The sequence below is a fragment of the Mauremys reevesii genome, linkage group 2, assembly GCF_016161935.1.
Source record: "Mauremys reevesii isolate NIE-2019 linkage group 2, ASM1616193v1, whole genome shotgun sequence".
NCBI classification, from domain to species: domain Eukaryota; kingdom Metazoa; phylum Chordata; order Testudines; family Geoemydidae; genus Mauremys; species Mauremys reevesii.
Window position 1 is genome coordinate 220,454,680 of NC_052624.1, and position 23,399 is coordinate 220,478,078.

The 23,399-nt window shown below is 40.6% G+C and overlaps 1 protein-coding gene and 1 long non-coding RNA gene across 2 annotated transcripts in view; both read left to right on the top strand.

Annotated features, from left to right (window-relative positions):
• LOC120396561 overlaps positions 1–20,514 on the top strand; it is a 37,085-nt gene extending 16,571 nt beyond the window's left edge. Inside the window, exons 4-5 of the long non-coding RNA XR_005593228.1 lie at positions 18,904–18,994; positions 20,339–20,514. This is a non-coding gene — a long non-coding RNA (uncharacterized LOC120396561). The remainder of the gene's footprint in view (positions 1–18,903; positions 18,995–20,338) is intronic.
• The window catches only part of XKR4 (XK related 4), a 301,802-nt gene that overhangs the window by 49,771 nt on the left and 228,632 nt on the right, over positions 1–23,399 (top strand).

The window sequence follows — 23,399 nt, forward strand, 5'->3', positions numbered from 1 at the left end:
TTGTCTCTGAGGTATCATTAATTTGAAGGAACTCACACACTTGAGAATAAGTACCCTTTTCTCTCCTTGTGAATCCATTGACGGCCAGGCAGGTACAAGCCCTAAGCACTAGCATGTTAAAGGTTTATTGCTTTTTATTAAACTGACACAAATATAATTCATAGAAGTGCTCATCCAGAAAGCTCCTTCCAGATACTGGTCCTATCCACAATACCTTTCTCCAAGTATCAAGTCTCAATTTACTATATCTTAGAAGGCCCTCTCTGTATCCAGGTATTCTGAAACTGGAAATTAGGTTATATTCTAAGGTTTACTACTCTGGTAATTCTTTGCAAAATACAAAGAACTATGTCATTATTCTATATACAGGCTTGGAAGGATTAGATTTTTATCAGCAAGCATTGGCAAACATCCATTTCACTGTGTACACACAAACTGATGATGATAGAAATTTATAGATGGACAGTGTGACGGGTTGTCACCCCTGGGGTGCAGTCTGGGAGTCGTGAGAAACCGCTGCGCCTGTCTAACCACTCAGTTGAGTTGGGGACACAGCCAGCCTTACCTAGGGCCCATTATCATCCAGCACGACAGTAGGTGGTGCCACTCACCCAAACTGGGCTACCTGAATGCAACCAGCAGACATCAGCCAATTTCCAAGCTCTCCAGGCATGCACCCGCCCTCTGGAGTATAAACCCCAAACGGTACCATCTTACACTGCACAGAAATTTGTACAAAGTAAGCTCATAAAGTTCACTCCTCCCTTAATGTGGGGAGGAAATGCAACAGCCCCTGTCCCTTGAGCGAAGATTTCCAAGCACTTCACTCCAAACTTAATGGTTTAGATAAAGCATACAAGTTTATTAATTACAAAAAGATAGATTTTAAGTAATTATAAGTGATAGCAAACAGATCAAAGCAGATTACCTAGTAAATAAACAAAATTGCAAACTGAGCCTAAAACACTAGAAATATAGGATATGAATTAGCAAATTCTCACCCTGGCTGATGATACATGCAGCTTGCAGATTCTTAAGGGACAAGCTTCATTTGCTTTGCAGCTTGGGATCCCCACTCCCATTCCAAGTACTTTCCCTTAGGAGTTTCTCTCAGGTGTTCAGTTGTGGGGGAGAGAAGAACAACAGACGATGTCACTGTCTGCCTTATATAGCTTTAGCATATGGTGAGAACCCTTTGTTTCAGCCTTGGTTCCCAGGCGAGTTTGTGGAAAAATACAGACACCCCAAAATGGAGTCTAGAGTCATGTGCCTTGGTCACATGCTCTTGCGGAGTCATAGCAGCCATTACTTACAGGCTGGCTGAAAAGTCCACATGAAGGTTAAGCTATTCCACAGCCCATTGTCTTTGTTGATGAGCCATTAACACTATCTGGCTTCTTCATTGTTGTACCTGAAAGGCTGGCTGTGGGTGTTTTCCAGAGTAAGTCCACTTTTAAATATAGATCCACAGTCAATTTTTATAACTTCAGATACAAAAGTGATACATGCATACAAATAGGATAATAGTATTCGGGAAATTATAACTTTTCCAATGACACTTTACATGACCTGTCTTGTACAAAATGCATCATAATTATGCCATAATCATGTCATAATAATATCACTATGAAGAATATTGAGTGCAGTATCACAGGCCGAATTAAAAAATGCTGCTTAAGAAGCTGTTAAGGGTTGATTTAAGGATATTTATTTTCCTTATTTTGACCTGTGATATTGGCTACTGGCATTTTAATGGTTATAAAGCTTTAATTCTTTGAATCTCAGTGTCCCATCATTAAATAGTTGTCTGGTTTCTCCCCCATAATTTCCAGCAACTGTGAAAATTTAAATCATAATTTTGCACAATGAAAATTTAAATAGATAAAGATTGTAAATAGCTTAAAAAACCCACTGATATTCTGTCAAAATTACTAAAAAATTGAATTCTGCCAAGCCTCTAAAGAGACCAGTAGTCTTGGATATTGTTCAGGGAATTTTGCCACTTAGGTGGTATTTGTTGTTAATCAATCTAAGATTGTTTTTGTTTGTTTTAGTGAAACATCTTGGATGTAATTGAAAGAAAATATAACCTTTCAGTTACATCCAAGGTATTTTTTTTTAATAAAAGTGTTTCCTCAGGACACGTAAAAAGAATAAGGTACTTCTAAAGCCAAATGTAAAAAGTTTATGAAAGGAAAAATCTGTATCATAAATCAGTGGTTTTCAACCAGGGATACACATACCTCTGGGGTACATCAACTCGTTTACCTAGTTTTACAACAGGCTACATAAAAGCACTATCTAAGTCAATACAATCTAAAATTTCATATAGACAATGACTTGTCTATATACTGTATACGCTTGTCTAATGACTGCTCTATATACTATACACTGAAATGTAAGTACAATATGTATATTCCAATTTATAATTATATGGTAAAAATGAGAAAGTAAGCAATTTTTCAGTAATAGTATGCTGTGACACTTCTGTATTTTTATGTCTGATTTTGTAAGCAAGTAGTTTTAAAGTGAGGTGAAACTTGGGGTATGCAAGACAAATCAGAGTCCTGAAAGGGGTACAGTAGTCTGGAAAGGTTGAGAGCTACTGTCATAAATGCACTGGAGGCTAATTCAGTGCAAACTCTTAAATTCTATTCCTTCATATTTTTTTCCTGGGTTTAAAGCTAAATGAGCGATTCTGTGTAATTTTACAATGCTCTCTAGAGAGTTTTAGATTTGATTAAAAGCCTGTTAAGTTTTGTAATATCATTTATGCAATTTTCAAAGAATGAGGGATTTTACATAGTACTCACTGCAAAGTGAGCATTAAGAAAATAGTCTTTGAAAATACTGTTATGATGTAATATAGTTTAATAAAATTCCCAATTATTGCTATTTATAAGTGTAAGGAATATCAGAAATTGAAATAACTCCTTAGCTGTTTTTTTTCAGGTTCTAGCCTATGATAATAAGGCACTCATGTTTTTTTAGACAACTGAAACCTAAACAAAAATGCCAGTCTGTTCATAAGGTAATAAAAGTTTAGTAAGAAGGCAACATTGTAGAACATTCTCCAGAAAGCTCTAAGCTTCTGAAGATCATATATACACAATCCCAATTGCCAGCCCAGAAATAACTAAATATTGTAAGGAACAGTGAAGAACATGGCAGTTATCGGTTTAATTTTTATAAGCATTATGTGTACCTGTTTATTTGATTACTGTTATGTTGTTTGCCACTTGGTTTCAAAGGAGTTAACTCCTGCAGGAACTCACTTCACATCTGCAGGAATCAGGCAATGGCAGATAATCCAATCACTGGTACTTGACAGACAGACAGTGACAGAGAGCAAACTGCTTTAAAGCTTGTCCTGAAACTCCCCCTTTCCATGGGGTGCATAAACTGGTTTGACCAGGTTCAGAAGACCCACAGCCGACAAAGGAGTTGTGAAGGAGATGAAAAGGCAGTCAGCACCTTCAGGGAAGTAGGCACAAACCCAGTGCCTAGAAATCAGGGTACCTGTGATAAGCTGGGCCTAATTAAGCTTTGAGGGAAGCTTTAAGCAAGGGCAGACATATGCAGGCTTCTTTGTTTTAAAATGTGAATTACCGGTACTTTGCTAAAGAGAAACTAAGCACTTCTAGTGAGTAGTTGCTTGCATTTGATTGATTGTAATAAATAAGTTGAACAAGAGGCCAAACATAATCTATGCTTCCTGCCTAGTTTGTGTCATACAAATGGACATGTCAGCAGTTCTTCCCCTTGTATACCCTTTCCATGTCACAATTGCATTTTTACTAATGAAAGTATTGGCATCCTTATGTTTTGTACTCATGGCACAGTGACAGGGCAAGCCTCACCTCTGTGGACCCATCAGTGATTCTCCCAAACATAGCTTTTTCTGTAAGCAAAACTCCATACCAATTCTTAAGATTGTCTCAAACAGCAAAAATTGACTTTCATGATATTTCGTTTCCAGTTAAGTATTTGACATAACTGTACTTGATAATATGGGTGTCAGGGCTGATTCTCCACTCTGGCACTTCGAGTGCAGAAGGTGGGGGCCTGCAAGGATTTTAAAAAAATTAATACTTGCCACTCAACGCTTGTATTAAACACCCAAGGTTACAGCTTTTCTCTGGCCGTGGCTTGGTAAATGCTGCCACCACCCAAGTGAAAAACTGACTCTTGCAAATCCTGGAAAAACTCACTTGGGAAGTTTTCCCTCAGGCTCTTAGGCTTTTCCACCTCTCCCTTGGGGAAGCCGAGAAAGAAAACAAACAAAAGGGAAACCCAGCTGTTGCCACCAGCTAATTGAAAAACATATGCACAGACCTTTTAAGACACAAAGCCAATCAGGTTCTTAAAAAAGGTAAATTTTATTAAAAACAAAAAGAAAATACATCTGGAATTTAGGCTTTTGCTAGATTTTAAATGAGCAATTCCAAAAATTAAGCATCCAAAATATCTATCTTGGGGGTTTATCTTAAAGATTACAAGCAAACAAAGGCATCTGGGGTTAGCACAGAGGAGTCCACAACCCTTACAGAAAAGAAAAGAAATAAACCTAATCGCGTCTATCTAAACATTCCCTGTCCCAATGAATCCTTCTAGGTATGGACAATGAATTTTCATAACTGGTCCAAACTGTACACAGCATTCCAGCTGCCCCCATCTCTTCACCCCAGAGACAGAGAGACAAAGGGAAAGCTTTTTCCCGTTTTAAAAAGTTCTAGCCTTCCCATTGGCTCTTTTGGCCAGGTGCTCACTCCCTTTTCTTTACCTGGGGGACTTTTACAGGTAAAGCAAGCAGCCACCAAAAGGGACTTTATAGCTAACTGGCTGGCTGGCTGTCCATAAAACGGAGCTATACTCCCCTTCACTTATCACATGGGCATACTCCCCTCCCCCCCTTTATTTAACTCTCAAAGTAGATGAAAGGCCTTTTCCTCTTGTCAAAACTAGGATAAATCAGGAATAGCTCCATGGAAGTCAGTGGAGTTAAATCAGTGTAAAACAGTTGAGAGAATTGGAACCTAAATGGCTGGCTAGGATTAATCAATGGGATAAGTACTCTGTAACATATCCTTCTGGATTTGTTCTTGGAAAGAGTCTCAACATGTAAATCTTTTCAGAGTTGGGGGCAAGGGGTGTGGGGGGGGGGGGAAGAGGATCCATGGGAAATAGAGGCCTGTGGGCTGCATGGATGAGAAGTATTCCCAGCTATAGTAAAGTCACTGAGATGTTCCTCAATTCACAATGCTGCTCCTATTTAATGTGAAAGTGAGCTTTGTACTTGGATCTGGGATCATTTGTGCTCCCTTCATTATGTAGGGTATTAAGTACAAGTGCTTAGATGCTATAGCAATAGGCATTCTGGAAAATACTGTGGGAGACAGAAGACAGACTCCCTTCAGTTATTTGGATTTAATCCCTGTTCTAGGCACTGCACAAAATTAAAATACAAGGTCTCTCTACCGAACTGTAATATAGTTTACATAATAACACTCAGTTCATAATATAACATAATAGATACACAAAGCCCACCAGGAGCAAAGCCTGTAAACAGTTACTTCAAATTCCTTGCAGAAAAGTGCAGAAGAATAGATATACTCTGCAACCTGCTCTAAGGTTACCAGATCCAGGTTCTGTCAAAAACAGAAGCGAGTTCTGGTATACAAGACTCCACAAGGAGAATGCCCTCCAGCTATCTCTAATAAACTGGGGCACTTTCAACTTGTATGGTTCAGCTAGTCACAACTGACAGAGAATCTCTAGGGGAGAGGTGATTCTCCAGTTAGTCAAGGCCCATATGGTTTATAAATCAAACTCAACATCCTAAATTCCACCTGGAAACTAATTGGAAGCCAGTACAGATATGGGAACTCACTAAATATGCAATTTCAGTCTGTGCTAGTTTTAAGTTCCAGATGGCTTTAAGGTGTAGACCTATGTAGTGGATATTACAGTACTCAGTGACAAAGGCATGGCTAATTGGAATAAGTTACTTGCAACTGTTTTTAAGATTTAATGAGCAGTTATGACATATATTCTAGAAAATTAACAGGGTCTCTTTTTTACTTGCTGTACAAGATAATTGTATAGAAGATGTGTGCATTGATATACAGTAGTTACACATTCCATTGAGAGATAAATATATTTTTTACTATATACAGCAAGTAAAACAGTCCAAATATTGTGTATGAATGCAATCAGAACCAGTGTGTGATATGGACTACTAGAAGTGTTCTATATTTTAGAACTGCAACTTCCCCTATCGTCAGTGCTGCTACTCTCCACCCTGGGAAATCACCCTTTCATGTCGAGAGTTCCTACTGCTGCTCCCAGATCCTTTCCCAGATGCTGAAAAGTGTTAATCTCATAATTCCAGTATGTGGATGTGATGCTTCTCTTAGGGCAGTTTGAACTTTGAGCCACTGTGTTACCCATTTCATCCTCAGCCAGTGAGAGCTTTGCTGCTGCTAAGCTATGCGTCAGCTCTCTGACACAAACTTGTCGGCCTTGCCAGCAAACTCAACAGGATTCTGCCAGTCCAAACCTTGCTTTGCAAGTAATAGCTAGTGAACCCCAATTCCCCAATAGTGACTTGCATCTGAAGAAGTGGGTATTCACCCACGAAAGCTCATGCTGCAAAACGTCTGTTAGTCTATAAGGGCCACAGGCTTCTTTGTTGCTTTTCCCAATTCCCAAGTTTCTCAAATTTTTTTTTGCAGTGTTCAGATTCCCTTACTGTAGGGTGACCCTATTTCCCAAAGTGAAAATGGGACACCATGCTGGGCCAGCCCCAAGCCTTCCTTCTCATGGGGCTGGCCCCAGCTGCTTGCCCTAGGGCCACCTCATGGGGCTGGCCCCAGCTGCTCGCCAAAGGCGCCCCCCAACTGCAACTCTAACCCTGCTGGCCCCTTGCTTGAGGCTGTCACTGGTCATTCTAACCCTGCTGATCCCACATGCACTGGAACCCTTCCTCCCCGCCATGTCCAGCCCATTCTCCCCCCTGCATTGGGCTCACATCTCTGCTCACCCCCCTCCCCTGTACGGCACCCCACTTTTTTGACAAAAGTGGGTATTTGTTCCATTTGCTCTTGCCAACTTGATCATTTGGCAAGAGCAAATGGGTCAAATGCCCACTTTTGCCAAAAAAGTCGGGACAGCCAGGACAAGGCTTGAAAAAGGGAGTGTTCTGGCCAAAATGGGACGTATGGTCACCCTACCTCACTGGACACTCAAGAAGTTAAGTTTGCTGCCTCCAATGAGATAGTATGCATACCAGCCTGCTAGGTCACCTGAGGACTCACTTTACAATCTAGTATATAGCACTGATATGGTTTTGTAATAAAGCAAGAATACATTTATTAACAAAAACAGATTTAAATGACAATAGGTAAGAATAAAAGACAGGTATGGTTACAAGTAAAACAAAACGTGCTTTCTACCAACTAAAACTTAATTTCATCAAGTTACAATCTTTGTCTAAGCAGGTTTCTCACCTATAGTCAGTTTCCAGCTATTCCTGCCTCCCAGGATGAGAGGATTCACTTTTCATGGTGCTGCTTCCCTTTGTCCCTTAGGAGATGGATAACTTGAATGTCTTTTTGCTACCCTTCTGTTACCCCAAAATTCATTGTTCCTGTTTCAAGGGCCAGGAAGGCTTCCTGAGTGCAGACTCCATCCCTCATCATCATGTTAAGCAGTCATCTACCCTACTTGATAGCTTGATGGCTTTGTTTACCCTATATGTAAATGTACTTTTCATTGTCTTCTGCAATCGAGTTGGTCAGACAAGTAAATACACATTCCTTTGTTTAAAGCAGGCTGCACTTTATGTGCTGCCTGCCCAACATATTTTAAGAACGTATTCCAGCACACATTTATAACTCTTTGTGCATGCCCCATACATATACCACACAGTGTTTTTTTGGGACCAGCGTGTTACCAGTTTGTATACGATACTTTACATGACACCTTTAGATACAGACCATGCCAACAGTGTTTTGGGGCAATGAATATGTCAGGCCTGATGTGATTTACAGTATGGTATGCCCTCTACTAGTTGGCATTGAGGGACTCCCATGGTCACAGTCATTTTAATTATGTATTATTTGAAGTATCAGAGGGGTAGCCATGTTAGTCTGGTTCTGTAAAAGCAGCAAAGAATCCTGTGGCACCTTATAGACTAACAGACGTTTTGCAGCATGAGCTTTTGTGGGTGAATACCCACTTCTTCTTATTATTTGAAAGTGGCTCAAGAAACTGTCATTTGATATTGATGATATCGACAACTACTGACCCTTATCTGTATATTCCATTTTTGAGAAAGGTAATCGAGAAGGTTGTGATATCAACAGTTAGTGTCTACTAACCCATCTACCTCCAAGATATCATTAAATTTAACTTTGATCATTCATTTATGTGATGATGACAAAGTTCTTGCCTTGCAAGTTAATGGCCCAGCATCTACTGTTTGCTTAAATTTATAATAAATTAACATATGCCAGAAAAAAAAACTGGCACAGCTACAAAAGCCAGAGTCTGAGGAGTCACTTCATTATATCAAGGAAAATGTAAATATACCTGTGACATTACTGGCAGTTCCACAAGAAATTAAAGAAAATAAACCCTAGATTTTAAAAAAAAAATTATAGTAAGGATATCATTTTTGTTATCCCTCTGATTGATTCAGTAAAGTTAATAAATGTAATACTGTATTTCTTGTGCATGCAAATAGTAGTTTTACCAGCATATAGACTGCAGGTCTGTGCTACAGGCTGACAGCTGGTTTATGCTTTTGACTGTAAGCTCCTTGGAGCAGAGTTTGTGTCTTTCTATGTGTTTGTATAGTGCCTATCATGATGGAGTCCCACAATCATTATTGGGGCATTCAGGTGCTGCCACAATGTCAATAACGATGATAATAGTAATAAAGTTTTGATGGCAAGGAGGAATAGGAAGCATATTATTTTATCCTCTTTAGTTTAGCATTATTTTCTCTTTGACTGGGTTTCAGGCAGGTCCTATGAAAAAGATTAATGAAAAGCAAATGCATTTACCGCAGTAATTCCTTTTCAAATGAGATAACAGCAGTTGCTGAACTGGTTTTATTTGGAATTAGACTACTAATTAAAAAGAACTTATAAACATTAGGATAATGATAGTCAGAGGTATATTAATGAATCTTTGTGAAGAAAGACAAGGAGGAAAATGGCTAATCAAAGCACAAGCATTGTAAAGTAATTTCACTTTTATCTCATGACCTTCACAAATATCATGCGATATTTGTAGTGGTAAATATTTGGCAAAGTTTTTGCTTGCTTAGCTACTTTCAAAATACTTTGACTTTCTTTATACTCAGGGAATACATAGCACTTTGTATTCCCTGAGTATAAAGCAGGGTGGGGGGGGGGGGGAAATTGGAGGGGGAAGGAATAGCTCAGTGGTTTGAGCATTGACCTGTTAAACCCAGGGTTGTGAGTTTAATCCTTGAAGGGGCCATTTGGGGATTGGTCCTGGTTTGAGCAGGGGGTTGGACTAGATGATCTCCTGAGGTCCCTTCCAACCCTAATAATAATCTAAGGGTCACAATGTGATTCTTATCATTGTGTATTTGTAGTATTTGGTCAATGCTAGAACCATCTGTTTATTTTCAGGGAAAGAAAATTTGGGAAAATTTTTACAAATATTCAAATGCTGTTTAAAGACAGTAAAAATATGAAGGAAGAAACAAAAGAGGCTATGAGGGTTAAATAGTTACATTTAACCCAAATAAACAATGCAAAGACTTTTAAGCATATTTAGCAACTTAAATGATCATTTTTTTGTTTTGTGGGTTCATGAAGCCTGGAATTCCCCAACCATTGTTTGTTCCTGGTTGGTGTGACATCCTAGCTAGTGCTCTAATGGTGGTGGTATACCCATCATAGAGCAGTGAGGGATTATTTTTCTCTCTGGAAGGAGTGTTTGTTTTTCCCCAGTGCTGTACTTGAAAAAAGTCCTGCTTCCTTATTTTTATAGATCATAGCAGAAAAATAGGATTAACATTAAATCCTAAATGTTGCAGTTGTGCACCCATATTTGCATAGATAGTCTTCCTTAGTCACATGAGTAGCTTCACTGAAGTCAATGGACCAAATCCTTGCTCTCCAAGGACACAAAGCGCAACTGCAATCTTCAGGCGCCCTCCAAACACATCCCCTGCACTGGAGAAAGGAGTTGGAGAGTCCATGACTTCAAATAGATTACTTGCATGGCTAAAGTTAACTCATGTGCATCTGGGTTGCAGGACAGGGGTTTATAGTAAGAGGAGTTCAGTGCCCCAGGTAAGTGGCATAGAAGCATTTTCTTAGATATTTAAATTTCTTTCTTCAGGTCCCTAGTGCTCCTTGTCCTATAATCTCTGTTTCATGCTTAGTGTAACGTCGTAGTTTGCACAGAGAAAATGACATCACCAGAGCTGTTCAAAGCTTCTCAGCTCCCAGATCTTCATTCTGCAATGACTGAACTCTTGCAGCTGCCATGGAGAGTGGAAAATGAGGGCACTCGGTACTTTACAGGAAGCGCTCAATACCTGGCAGAGTTGGTCCCACTTTTTTTGCATAGGGTTTATACCGTTTTGCTTTTAGTTGTGAGAGTAGATCCCCAAAAAGTCAAAGCAAGAGTAAGTCAATCCTACCAAAATTTCACTTGGGCACTAGTGAATGATGTTGAAGGGAGGTGGTGGCTAAGCCAATGACCCTGCATTGGTGGAATGGCAGAGGCTCTTTAGCTGCCTGCCAGGTTGCTCCAACTGGGAACTCAACTGGTCAATCAGCATGGGAATCAATTACTCACTTTCTCCCTTTGCCCACAGGTCAACTGATATCTCTAAAAATGAGATCTGAGGAAGGACCAATTATGATTCACTTTTTGGTGGTGGTTTTATCTCTGCTCTGTTCTAGCAGGGTGTGCAAAGGGATTTTTTTTAAAAAGAGGCAATGAAAATAAAGTCTTTTAGGATTTGCATCAAATAAGAGCTTCCTTTCACAATTCAAACCTTTGAAGTCTAAGCTGTTTTTTATATTAGTTCACTGCTATAAAAATGAACTTTTAATGTAATAAATTATACTTGCCATCTGAGGATCTCCGTGTAATTCACTAACATTTATGAGTTTTGCCTCAACACTGCTGTGATGTCAACTAAAAAATTAGAATGATAGTTAGTTACATTTTCTGCATTAAAAGGCTAAGAGTAACATCCTGCACTGGAGTTCTTTGTTTGCCGTTCCCAGGGCCTGATTCTCTTTTTGCTTGTACTGATTTTATACTGGTGTAACTGCAGTAAGTTGCTCTCTCCAGAAAGGGCACACTGGTTTCTCAAACTTTATGATCATGAGCAGGGATAGAATTCAAGATATTTTTGTGCCAAAAAAACCCCACAGGCACTTACTTCTTGAACTAAAGCAGAATCTACAGCTGCATGAGTGGTGTTAAAATTTTTAATCTATGTAAATCAGGTACTAAAGAGCAGCATAACTGCAAGCAGGTCTATTTCTCTATCCAGCAGAGAATAGTGATCCACATATATGCACCAATCAGTATATTATATAGATAAGTAAGGATGGTCCTGATATTACACTTTTTCAGAACCCCTCTTTCTGTTTTCCATCCTGAACAACCTGTTCTCTTTTACTAGCAGCTGGGTATAGTATGCTTAAACATATTTAATTCATTTAAGATCCTACTTGTACCTAGCTTTCTAATTTTGTAAACCAATCTGTTTGTATCCTTGCTGTCTCTCGTCCTCAACTCAGCCCCTTAAATATTAAGGCAGACTCAGAGTATGTCAACACTACAAAATTAGGGTGATTTAATAGAAGATGACTTTCAGAAATCGATTTTATACAGTCGATTGCGTATGTCCACACTAAGCACATTAAGTTGGCGGAGTGCGTCCTCACTACCGCGGCTAGCATCGACTTACGGAGCAGTGCACTGAGTAGCTATCCCACAGTTCCCACAGTCTGCCGCCCATTGGAATTCTGGGTTAAGCTCCCAATGCCTGATGGGGCAAAAACATTGTCGCAGGTGGTTTGGGGTACTTGTTGTCAGTCATCCCTCCCTCCATGAAAGCAACGGCAGACAATCGTTTTGCAGCTTTTTTCCTGGGTTACCCATGTGGACGCCATTCCACGGCAAGCATGGAGCCCGCTCAGTTCACCATCACCACTGCTGTTGTGGGCAAGTCTACTGTGAGGTCTGCTATGATCCAAGTAAGTAGCCAATGCAATCATTGATGTTCTGTTATCAAGGATAGTGACTCTGGGAAATGCACCTAAAATCTAAAAAGTCCTGCACATCATATTCCTGTCCTTTGTCGCTGGTGAAGAAGTCTTGCAGCCATGCATTCCAGTCTAGTTGGCGCTGTAACACCCCATAGCACTTCTGTGGTTGACACATGTAACAGCTCCAGGGCTCTTGCTCTTTTGCCTTGGCCGAGGTACCTTGCCCTACCCAGACCTCCAAGCATTCGACACAGAAGCACCTGCATCAGTTGGCATTGCTACACAGCAGCAACTCCTTGCCTTTGCAGCAGATGGTGCAGCAGGACTGCTAACTGTCCTCGTCAGACAAGTAGTTTGGCCGGGAGTTCTGGGAATGTCTTCCCTGCCTGGCTCCTAGCAATGTCCAGGGCATGGTGTATGGCTCCACCGCTTCTGCTGCAACTCTGCTCTCCTGCTCCCCAGTGACGAACTCAGGGGATCCTTTCCGGTCCTCCTGGGTGCTGCTGGCAGCAGATGGTGCAGTAGGACTGCTAACAGTCCTTGTCCACCGCTTCTGCTGCACTCTGCTCTCCTGCTCGGTGGATCCGTTGATGAAGCCTGGACAGTAGTAAGGAGCAGTTCAACTATAGGCTGAGTAAGTGCAGAATGGTGGTAGAATGTGTCTTTGGACGTTTAAAAGCTCGCTGGCGCTGTTGGTCAGACCTCAGCGCAACCATCATTCCCATTGTTCTTGCTGCTTGCGGTGTGCTCCATAATATCTGTGAGAGTAAGGGGGAGGCGTTTATGGTGGAGTGGGAGATTGAGGCAAGTCGCCTGGCATCCGATTTTGAGCAGCCAGACACCAGGGCAATTAGAAGAGGACTGCAAGGCACGCTGCACATCAGATAGGGTTTGAAAACCAGTTTCATGACTGGCCAAGCTTCAGTGTGACAGTTGTGTGTGTTTCTCCTTGATGAAAACCCGCCCCCTTTGTTGATTTTAATTCTCTGTAAGCCAACTGCCCTCCCCCCTTCAAAATAAAGTAGCTATTGTTTTGAAACCATGCATTCTTTATGAATTAAAAAAGAAAGCGATAACGGACAAGGTACCCCAGGTGGGGTGGGGGAGGAGGGAAGGACAAGGCCACATTGCTTATTGTAGCCACACTAAAAATCAAACTGTTTGAATGACAGCCTTCTGTTGCTTGGGCCATCCTCTGGAGTGGAGTGGCTGGGTGCCCAGAGCCTCACCTCCCACCGCATTCTTGGGCATCTGGGTGAGGAGGCTATGGAACGTGGGGAGGAGGGTAGGTGGTTATATTAGTGGATGCAGCAGGGGTCTGTGCTCTTGTTGGCTTTCGTACAGCTCCAATCGATGCTTCATCATGTCCATTTCCCCCACCCCCATCCCCAGCAGATGCTTCATCATGCCTGAGCATTGTGTCCTGCCTCCGCTCTTCACACTCACTCAATTATTTCCTGGCCTCTGCCACTGAATGCCTCCATGCATTAAGCTGTGCCCTATCAGTGCAGGAGGACTGCATGAACTTGGAAAACACGTCATCGTGAGTGCAGGTTTTTTTGCCTTTTAATCTGCGATAACCTGACGGATGGAGATGATAGTGGGTGATAGAAACATTCTACACTCTACGATTCTGGGGGGACTGCATGGTCACCAGTGCTGCTGAGTTTGCCATGCTGACCAAACAGGAAATGAAATTCAAAAGTTCCTGGAGCTTTTCCTGGGTACCTGGCTAGTGTATCAGAGTTCAAAGTGCTGTCCAGAGCGGTCACAATGGAGCACTCTGGGATAGCTCCCAGAAGCCAATACCATTGATTTGCGTCTGCACTACCCCATATTCAACCCAGCAAAGTAGATTTTAGCACTACTCCCCTTGTCGGGGAGGAGTACAGAAGTTGATTTTAAGAGCCCTTTAGATCGATGGAATGGGGTAGGTTGTGTGGACGCAGTCTTTTTAAATCGACCTAACACGGCTAAATTTGACCTAACCCTGTAGTGTAGACCAGGCCTTAATCCCTTCATATTCTTTCGGACACTTTTCCAAACCAACTTTCACACCTAATGTTTTTCACTGCTGTGCACACTGCATGTCTTCCTTTATGTCAGCATTCAACTTTCTTAATATACCTTTCCCAGTCTGAGAAATGATTCATACTCCTCGGTTAATTTTCATCAAGCTGCGCAAAGATGTAGCCACATGATTCCCATTAACATTTACGGGAGTCATATAGTTAAGTTTGTGCTATGTTGAAATTTTACCATTCAGTCTCCTTGTCTTTGTTAAATAGTAGCACACAGTGTAGTCAGTGTACTTCAAGTGTATGAAGACCCCTATTTCTGTGTTTCTTTTCTGTTAGAAATGACCTCACTTTTTCAGAATATCTCATTAGTTAAGATAGTCACCCTCCCCAGCACTGAACATACAGCAGTTTATATGGGGGTTATTAATGTATAAGGCTGTATTCCAACAGCTGATCTGTTTCTCTACCTCTTCCAAGGTAGCTCTTCTCTGAAACCTTGGACAGCCTCCCAAATGTTTTCAGAGGTGGCAGACCAGGACCAATTTAGCTGGCCTCCATAATGGAAAGGGGTCAAGGTTTTCACTATTTTTTATCATTAGTTTGAATCCAGTCCAGAATGATAGTAACCAAAATCATTACCATTCGATAGCTTTAGCACTTGCCTATGAAATGAGGAAATGAGTAGTATTTTTACTATAGTTCCAAGTGGACAGGTGTCCTCATAGCAATTGATAGTATAGGAAATTTCTTTTTATTAATGTTCGTGCAGAGAAGCCAAGGATGGAAAATATATGGAGACTAAACAAATCTGTGGCCCATGGTTATGATCCTTTGAGTTCAGTGATGAAAGTACAATAGTAGGGCAATAGGAAGAAGCTTGTAGTTTTGTCTGTGCTGCATGGATTCTGTGGATAAAATGAGTTTTCATTTTCTAGTGCTGTTCGCCTAATAACTTTTACAAGTACTCAGTTAACATGAAAAAATTGTCAACTAATTAATAAAATAAAGAAGGGTGTGATAACTTTGTTTTTCTTGTCATCATCAAGACCAGTGATCTTGCCTCTGACTTCTCCACTTTCTATTAGCTATTTGTAGAGACTGAGGTGACAAAATGATTCTTTTGTCCACTAGAACACAGGAGCTATAGGTGTGCCTAATTCCTTTATATCCCAGTGTTCAGTTTCATATGACCAATGACTTGGCAGACCTCTGCTATTTGCCAAGTGCTGAATCATTTGATTCCTATATCTGTGTACTTTTGCTGACTCTACAGTAATTGACTTGCTGCTGAAGTATCACTGAACATGTTTTAATCTTGGAGGTGCCCTCACTAAGGACACTTCTATGTGTCTCCGAATCAAAAAAGTCCCAAGGAAGCTAGGACACACGTGGCTGCCCTCCACTATCATCCTGTATTCCTCAGCTTCCACCTGCTTACTCAATGCTTACCATCTTTTCATATTTATACAAATATAGATACACATACTATGACTAATAACATTTTCAATTTAATTTTGCTTGCAGTAATTGCTGACCCTGGCAAAAGAGCTGGCAAATGATAAGTATTTAATGGACTGAACTGAACTCTGATTTCTCTCATTTGGGAGCAAATCAGAAATAACCCTATTGGAGCCAATGGAGTTACACTAGCATGAAACCCGCATGGGATTAGAATCAGGTCCAGGTTAAAAGTTTGCACCAAGGCTTTAACATGTCATAGGTTTACAAATCTTTTCTATTTCCAGTTCTGTCATTCAGTGCCTGGTGGTGATTGTTAATAAACGAACCAGGAACTTTCTTTATAGGGAATTGCATGTATGTTTTGCCCTTAAATCCAATGTCCATATTTGAATATTTTTAAACATGCCTAGATTTTCAAAAGTGCAGCTCCAAGGCCCAGGCGCTAAAATGCACCTGCAAGTGAATTGCAAGTGTGATCACCAAAGCACTTTTTACATGCAGACCTGGTTCTCTGTCATTTGAGCATGAAGCCCACAATGCCAAATTTGGGTAAATCATACCCATTTGTCATGGCATTAAAAAAGGAAGCTTCCAGGCTTACTTGGCAAACTGCACAGATTGTGCACCCTGATATGACAGTGGAAAATCTATGTGGACAAAATGTCATGAACATATAATTATTTGTTTCATGAATCTGACTTAACATTTTGAACCAATGTGGTATAAAAACTAGGCAAACAATGTTACACAGCTTACACAGAGTGCAACAAAAACAAAATGTAAATTCCTGGGTGAATATTTTTTAAAAAAGAGAGAAAGTAGGTAACAAGCAGATCTGACTGTTTAATTATAAATAGATAGATGTAAGTTTGACATCAGTTATCTTTCTTAAGTTATTTCATACTTTCTCTTACTTTGCAATTCTCAACAGAAATAATTTATATCTGACTTTTTGCATTTTTCTGCATGTAGTGCTCTAGCTGTTGTTATTTCTCTAATGGATATGTTATAAATTTCCATTTCAGATATGCACACCCTTCATTCTACATTTTTACTTTCTCGTGGCTAACCGCTTGTATTTAATTTTTTTTAAGATAGGAATAAAAATATTTTAAAACTTTATTAAATAAATTTGTCATGATTTCTCAAGTTTGCACACTGAGCTAGAGAGATGAACTAGACTAGAGCATATTTCTCATTAAATTAAGTTTATCCTTTGAATGACACATGGTGGTGTCAGTTGCTATTATTTTATATATGAAAAAATCCTGGCTTATGATTGGCTGACTGGAGTCATGCAGTGATTCAGTAAGTTTTTATTGATCATCTCCTGAGGCCTGGAAGATGTTAACCAGTTAGAATAGAAATGCAAATGGATGCATCCGGACTAGTTTATCAGTGGTCAGTAGCGAAATAGATTTCACTCAACTCTGTCTTCAGCCAGTTGGCTCACATATATACATCTTAATTTTTTTTGTTCTGCATCATCAGAAGTCACTAATACTTTTATTTTTGCCTGCTGGTTCTCTAATCTTCTCCTTTTAATGTTAGTCTTAATTTTGTTTTGCCCCCCTTTTTTTTCTTTTAACATTTAAGAAATTCATCACCATAAAAATTGATCTTGGGATATATCTGAAGCAAATTTTTACATATGCCAAAATACCTTGAACACTGACTTCATGTTTTAGGGTTCTTCAGGATTTATAGTCCCTCATGGTAGAGTATCAGGCCTAATTTTTAAGTGATTGCTGATTTTGGGTGTCCGTAAGTCAGCCTTTCCGCTCGCCGAGATTTCCACAGTCAGCATGGGTGCTGAGCCCTACTGGGTTTTGCTGCTCATTTCTTTGATTATTATCCAAAATCCCATTCTGGTTGGACTGTTATGGTGAAAACAGACCTGTATTTAAATCCCCCATTCAAAAAATCTGTGGCAGCATGTCTCAGAGACTGGGTCAACTGACTTGGGCTTTTGTGGCTTGACCTGCGGGCTAAAAACAGCAGTGTGGACATTTGGCCAGAGGCTGGAGCCTGGGGTTTCAGAGCCTGGACTCCAACCCAAGGCCAAACTTCTACACTGCCATTTTTAGCCCCATAGCCTGAGCCCTGCAAGCCTGAGTCAGTTCATCTGGGCTCTAAGCTTCTTGGTCACAGATTGTTTTGCTGTATAGGCATACTCAGACTTCTACTAGCATAGGGCCAAATTCTAATAACCTTCCTATGTTGAGCAATACCTTAATCGTCAAGTAGTTCCATTGATTTTTCATATAGCAAGGTAATAATATATAGTCAGATCTTACTCTAATGGGAATTGTAGACAGGTCAGACTCACCCCTGCGGCACCTCCTGCTGGTGACGCTGGGAATTAGCTCATTCCCGCACTGGAGTGCCCTCTGCAGGCTGGTGATCCACCTGTCCTCAGGCCCCCGTGTCCCTCCCTGGACCTGGTGCCCTTTTACATGAGGGTGCTGCCCCCTGGCAGTAACCTCTTTTCTCTCAGGGATTCCCCTTCTCAGGGAACCCACTCCCTCTATCCCTACCTTGCCTCAGTGTATGGCTACTGCCAGTCATTGTCTAGCCCCATGTCCTGGGGCAGACTGCAGTATCAGCCAACTCATCACTGGCAAGGAGGGTTTGGACCTGCTGCTTTGGCTTACCCCTGGGCTGCCCTCTGCAACCCCCAGTACCTGTTGGCCCACTGCTAGGCCGCAGCCTGGGGCTTTCTAGGCTGGAGCTCCCCAGCCTTTCCCCAGCCCTGCTTCACTCAGGTATCCAGTCTCAAGTTCCCTGCAGCTAGGCCCTTCTCTCTCTGAAGGCAGAGAGAAACTGTCTTGGCTTCTGGCTTACAGCCTCTTTTATAGGGGCCAGCTGGGCCTGATGGGGCGTGGCCCAGCTGCAGCCACTTCCCAATCAGCCCAGCTTAAAAGCTGCTTTCTCCAGCCATAGCCCCTTCCCCGGGCTGTTTTTAACCCCTTTAGGGCCGGAGCAGTGGTCCACCTTGCTACAGGAATCCATTCATATCTGGTATGTAGATAAGATTAGTGGGAGGTAAACTAATTCTTATTGCTGTATCTATTTGTTAAAACACATGGACAAGGTAGGTGGATTTTGCTGCTCTAGTTTACAATGTAAATATCTTTCTATGGTAGTGCTACATTGGTTCTTAACTGGACTGAAAAAGGACAGAGGAACAAACAGAAACATAAAGAGTGTAAAGGTGAATTAACAGATCTTTGCCCTGTAAGTATTCCAGGTCTCATTTATGTACTTTACTGAAATAAATACCTTTGACTGCTTTCTCTTTCTGTTAGCACTGTAGAACCCATATAAATGCAGAAAACTGAGCTGGATTCCAGGCTGGCTCAAGCATCATCAACTTCTTAACTAAATTCCGAAATCAGAATTGCTATTTCTCTGGATGCTGATGTGTGAGCTAGAAAGAACCAACCTCGACTTTTAGATCCCAGGCAAAGTTGCAGGGATGGCAGTTATAAAACAAAAAAATTGTTTGTGTAAATTTGAACAAGATTTCTATAGAAACATTTGGAGACATGAAGCGACCATTTTAGCAATCACTTCTCAGGGTGTAACTACTTGGATTGTCAGTATCTTAAGCAAACAACATAAATAACTGTTACAAAAGGTTGAATTCTTTAGTAAATTAGATGTAGATACATTGATGGTTCTGTTGCAAATGGAAATGAAAATCCTTTTAAAATGTTGGCAACAAGAGCTTGTCTATTTAGGTTCTTATCACTCTCATCACGGTGACATTTGAGTGCCTTAAATAATTGTGTGTAACAACAGAATATGGTTTGTTATATCATGTTCTGGTAACAAGTGGCAAAGTGGTCAGCTGGATATCAAAAACCAGAAAAAGTTGAAATTTTATCATGAGTGCAGGAGGGGAGAGGGATACCAAAGTGGAAGGACAAAGGATGCCACAGGTAAACTATCAACCACATTTCATATAGACACGATATTAAATTCTGTTAACACTTTGGAAGTGCTTGAGGAGACTAATGCTTTAAAAGAGCAAGACTTACATCCACTCACTTAACCAACTCTTTAACAACAGCTTTCTGAGAAAACAAGTTTAAGAATGCATTAAATTTTACTTCTTCTACAGAGCATATTTTGTGTACATTTTCTTGTATTTGATGTTTTACAAATGGGAACATCTTGTAGCTAAACCCAAAATCCTGAAGTTTGAAATGACAAGCTACCTTGCTGTTAGATGGTAGTTTATATTTAGAACAACACTCTTATCAGAGATTCTTGTTCTGATGGTGAAAGAGGAGTCAAGGCAGGTTTTCTGGTGTCCTGTTATGAACCTCAAAGACAAGCAGAGCAGCATGTTTCACTAAGAGCAAGAGACACATGTTGTTGAGTTAGTGTGCTCCTGTGTGGTGGGCAGGGAGGTAATGAGCGGGGTGGGTGGAACCTGCTGCTGTTTTTGAGAAGTTTCCTCCAGAGGTTTAAAAGAAAAGAAAAAAAAAAGAATATTTCATGTTAATTTAGGGATCACTGCATGACAGATGGCAGAACATAATGAAATAAAACTGGTCTTGCATTCTGTTCTAGTGTATGGAATGAGGAGGAGGAGTAAGGCATAAGAGGAGGAGTTAGAAGAGATCTGTGGCTTTGGCCTTTTACCAGTCGTATTTACCTTTTTCTACAAGTAAGCAATATATATCCCAGTTCTGAGTTGACAGAAGAATCCTACAGCAGCAGGGGGTCACTCTGCACCAACATAGCTTCCAGGAAACCTGAGGACCTTTTGTGTGTGTTTATATACAACATTCTATTTAATAACAATAAAACCTATCATTAAAATGTTCAACGCTGGTTTAGATACAGTTAATTAAACAAACACCCTGGAAAAACATTGATACATTTTCAAAGGTATAATATACCGTCCTCCCAAATGTATTTCATTTAAACAAAATAAAGGAGAGGTTTGGGAAGCTTTGAGTATGTGACCCATAATTCTGGCAATTACCCTCTGCAAGTATGAATAGCAGGTCTATAGTATGTCCTTTGTGTCTTTTGTCAGAACTGGTAAAGTTACCTTAAAAGACTGATTCTATAATGTGGTGTCTGCTCTATTTAGTAATACAAATTAATTACAGTTATAGCAAAGGCCCCTGAAGCAAGCAAGTTTTTGTTAGGCTTAATTAGTGTTTTGTTATTTCCATATGTTCAAGACCTTTCCATTTTAGTGCTTCTGTTCAGTCAGAAATTAATTTCCTATTGAATATTTCTATCTACAGTATTTCCTTACAGCTAGAGTCATTCTAACATAACAGTAACATCCATGATTATTGTACCTAGTGTTGTAGCTGTGTCAGTCCCAGGATATTAGCAATACAAGGTGGATGAGCTAATATCACTTATTGGACCCTCTTCGCCAATGGAAGTTGGTCCAATAAAAGATATCCATGATTATGTCTAGAGATAGTAGGCTGTACGAGACACAATACAGTAGAACCTCAGAGTTACAAACACCAGTTATAAACTGACCAGTCAACCACACACCTCATTTGGAACAGGAAGTATGCAATCAGACAGCAGCAGACACACACGCAAATATAGCACAGTACCGTGTTAAACATAAACTACTAAAATAAAGGGAAAGCAGCATTTTTCTTCTGCATAGTTCTCAAAGCTGTATTAAGTCAATGTTCAGTTGTAAACTTTTGAAAGAACAACCATAAGGTTTTGTTCAAAGTTACAAACAACCTTCATTCCTGAGGTATTCGTAACTCTGTGGTTCGACTGTATATTTTAACTTTGTTTTCAAGATCACATGCCATAAAGTGTTTTATTTTTCATCTCAATGGGAAATATCTCTGCACCATTTGTAATTCTTTTTACTTGCAGTAATATTCCTGTGGCTTTGTTAAACTGGAATCTAAAGGGCTAAAGTGTGCCATTTAGAAATGGTCCTACGTTTATGAAGCTCCGTCTTGCCAACTCTCATGATATTATTGTGTTTCTTTTCTTAGAGCTCCAGCTCTTGGAGTTGTGCAATTATGTGAGAATCTGTGCTTTTTTTTTTTAAAGTAAGTTTCTAGTCCTTATGTTTGTGGGAAAAAGCTTGAAAATGAGAATCAAAAGTGCAAAGACCAGAAAGCAAATAAACAGAATTCAACATTATTATTTTTAAAAAAAATCCCATCTCAAGATAGATCTATCTAGAATTGTATTAAGGGCTCATTAACTTTGAATATTTTAAGGTCGGAAATACTTGGAGCCTACTGGATAGGCAATATTGGGAGCCTCACTCTGCTCTTCCTCGGGGAGGGATTGTGCCTCTCTGCATCTCCCTATGAAGCATCTGGCACTGACTACTGTTGAAAACCTTATACTAGACTAGCTGGACCAGTGATGTGATCCAACATAGCACTTTCTGTATTCCTAAGAGATAATTTTTTCCTTTGAATATCATATGGGTAATGCATGTCCATATAAACTAAATGTATGTGTGACAGAATTGGGGGAAACCCTGTCCTGTGCGGGGCGAGTGTGTCCGCCTCTCTTAGGGAATGTGGGGGGGGGATGGTACATATCTAACATCTACGTCCCTCCCAGCCTGAGTCCATACGCTCACCCTTATCAGCAGAGCAGTGCAGCCTAGTGACCAGAGTCCATAAATTCTCCCTGGTCAATGGGGCAGTAAGGCCTAGGGGCCAGTGTTAGTCAATCTCCCCCTTTTCACAGGGCAGTAAGGCCTAGTGGCCCAAGTCAATAACTTCGCCCCTTTTCACAGAACAGTAAGGCCCAATGGCCAGAGTCGGGAAATCCCCCGATTCTTGCAGGGTGGTCAGGCCTACTGGCCCAAGTCACTACATTCAGCCCTGTCCAAAGGGCCAGAAGGCATAGTGGCAAGAGTCAATAAATTCACCCTCATCAGCAGGGCAGTTAGGCCTAGCAGCCAGAGTCAATAAATTCTCTGTCAGCAGGGGCAGTAAGGTCTAGTGGCCACTGCCGGACACAGGGGGAGGGGTTGCACTCCCAGCAGGGGGGTTCAGGCCCTCCCCCTCCACCAGACCCCAGTCCAGGGCCCTATTAGTGGCAGTAGCATGGGTCACTGAGTCATTCTATGTCATTTTCACTGCAATCATTTTTTGCATAGCCATTTATAGTAAACCTGTAGTGCTGGGGACAATGCCAATGCAGATGCTCCAGCATTTCAGTCTTGCCAGTGTTGCCAGCTAGCAATTATCAGCTGCTCTCAAACAAGCTTCTTTATCTATCATACTAAGAATTAAGACTTTTAGATTGTTGACCAGTCTATTAATATAGAGGGTTGGTACTGTCAGTTAATACTGTGCAACAGGCTTCCCATAATGTTGACCAAACTTTGAAGTAGTGCTGATTTGCCATTGCAGACTATGTGAGAACAAAAGGGAATACACTCCACAAATGACTTGCTTTCACTCTCTCTTTGGTTTTAATTGATCATATTGGCTAAACCATTTTGTGTCGCTGACCGATAGAAAACATGTACTTTTAAATGAAAGGACAGTTTTCTTATTTTATCTATCATTTGTTAAATGGTTTAACTGAAAGGTCAGAAAAGTAATGATCAGATTTGCAACTGTAACCCACTGGTGAGTGTATGTTACAGGTCCCCTTCATG